Source organism: Pteropus alecto, unplaced genomic scaffold (assembly GCF_000325575.1).
Source record: "Pteropus alecto unplaced genomic scaffold, ASM32557v1 scaffold369, whole genome shotgun sequence".
NCBI classification, from domain to species: domain Eukaryota; kingdom Metazoa; phylum Chordata; class Mammalia; order Chiroptera; family Pteropodidae; genus Pteropus; species Pteropus alecto.
In genome coordinates this window covers 152,793-155,105 of record NW_006443123.1, presented here as the reverse complement: position 1 = coordinate 155,105, position 2,313 = coordinate 152,793, and the positions used below count along the sequence as shown (strand labels likewise).

At 34.1% G+C, this 2,313-nt stretch overlaps 1 pseudogene; it reads right to left on the bottom strand.

Moving 5' to 3' along the window:
- Positions 1-460: 460 nt before the first annotated feature.
- On the bottom strand, positions 461-579 carry LOC112471906 (annotated as a pseudogene).
- Between the last annotated feature and the right edge of the window lie 1,734 nt (positions 580-2,313).

Here is a 2,313-nt window from a genome sequence, read left to right as displayed (position 1 = left end):
TAAATCTGTATAATGCTTTAAGTAACATGGTCATTTTAACTATGTTGATTCTTTCATCCAAGAACATGGAATATATTTCCATTTCTTTGTATCTTCGACTGTTGATTTTGTATCCAGAGACTTTACTGTATTTGCTTATTGTGTCTAGTAGTGTTCTTGTGGAGTCTTTAGGATTTTCTATATAGAGAATCATGTCATCCACAATAGTGACAGTTTGACTTCTTTGTTTCTTATGTGAATGCCTTTTATATCTTCCTCTTGTCTGATTGCACTCGCTAGGATTTCCAAGCCTTGTTCCTGATCTTAGAGGGAAGGTTTATAGTTTTTCATCATTAATTATAAATTTGGCTGAGGGTTTGTCATAGGTGGCATTTATTATGTTAAGGTACTTTCCATCTATACTGATTTTGTTAAGTGTTTTGATCATAAATGAAAGTTGTATCATTTTTTTTTCTTTTCACACCTATAGCACACAGTCTTCCTATGTGGTCTCCCATCTAAGTACTAACCAGGCCCAACCCTGCTTAGCTTCCGAGATCAGGTGGGATCGGGCACGTTCAGGGTAGCATGGCTGTAGACTGGATGCTGTATCTCATCTAAGGCTTTTTCTGCATATATTGATATGATCATATGATTTTTATCTTAATTTGTTTATGTGGTGCATTACACTAATTGATTTGCATATGTCAAACCATCCCTGTGCCCCTAGGATATAGCTCACTTAATCATGGTGTATAATCTTTTTAATATGTTGCAGTATTTTGTTCGCTAGTATCTTATTTAGGATTTTTGCATCTGTGTTCATGAGAGATATTGATGTGTAGTTTTCTTTTTTGTGTGTTATCTTTACCAGGTTTTAGCATCAAGGTAATATTGGCCTCTAAAAATGAGTTGGGAAGTATTGCCTCCTTTTCGATTTTTTGGAAGAGTTTGAGATGAATATATATTAAATCCTCTTTGAATATTTGTTAGAATTCACTGGTAAAGCCATCTGGTTCTGGACTTTTACTTTTTGGAAGGTTTTTGATGATTGTTTCAATTTCCATATTACTGATAGATCTATTTGGATTTTCCAGATTTTCTTGATTCAGTATAGAAAAATTGTATTTTTCTAATTCCTAGTCCATTTCTCCTAGGTTATTAAATTTGGTGTTATATACTTTTTCATAGTATTCTTGCATGATTCTTTGTATTTCTGCAGTATCTGTCAGATAATTTCCCCTCTTTCATCCCTGATTTTGTTTATTTGTGTCCTATCTCTTTTTTTCTTTAGTGAGTCTAGCCAGGGGTTTGTCAGTTCTATTAACCTTCTCAAAAAAACCAGCTCCTTGTATTTATTTTTTCTATTGTTTTTGTTTTGTTTTGTTCTCAATTTCATTTATTTCTGCTCTAATATTGATGATTTCTTTTTTCTGCTGACTTTAGGGTTCATTTGTTCTTCCTTTTCTAGTTTTTTAAGACGAAGCATTAGGTTGTTTACTTGGACTTGTTCTTGTTTTTGGAGGTAGGCCTCTAATGATATGAACTTTCCTCTTATGACCGCTTTCGCCATGTCCCAAAAGTTTTGATATGTTGTACTATCATTATCATTCGTTTCTATGTATCTCTTGATCTCCCTTTTTATTTTTTTCTCTGACCCAGTTAATCTCAGTAGCATTTTGTTTAATCTCCATGTATTTGTGGTTCTTCCTGATTTTTTTATTTTTGCATTTGATCTCTAATATCAAAACATTATGATCAGAGAATATGGTTGGTATGATTTCAACCCTCTTGTATTCATTGAGACACTCTCTGTGTCTCAGTATGTGGTCAATCCTTGAGAATGTTCCTTGTGTATTAGTGAGGAATGTATAAACAGCTGTTTGGGGATGGAAGGCTCTGTAAATGTCAATTATGTCCAGTTGGTCTAATGTATCATTTAAGGATGTTATTTCCTCATTGATTTTCTGTGTAGATGATCTGTCCATATCTGACAATGGTGTATTTAGATCCCCTACTATGATAGTGTTTTGGTCTGTTTCTCCCTGTAGTTCTGTTAGTACTTGCTTTACATATTTCGGGGCTCCCTGATTGGGAGCATAGATATTAATAAGTGTTATTTCTTCTTGGTGTATCATTCCCTTTATCATTATGAAGTGTCCCTCAGGATCTTTCTTTACCTTTTTTATTTTGAAGTCTATTTAGTCTGATATTAGTACTGCTACTCCCGCTTTTCTCTGAATGCTATTTGCTTGAAATAACATTTTCCACCCTTTCACTTTGAGTCTGTATTTGTTTTAGGAGCTGAGATGTGTCTCCTGGAGGCTGGCCCTG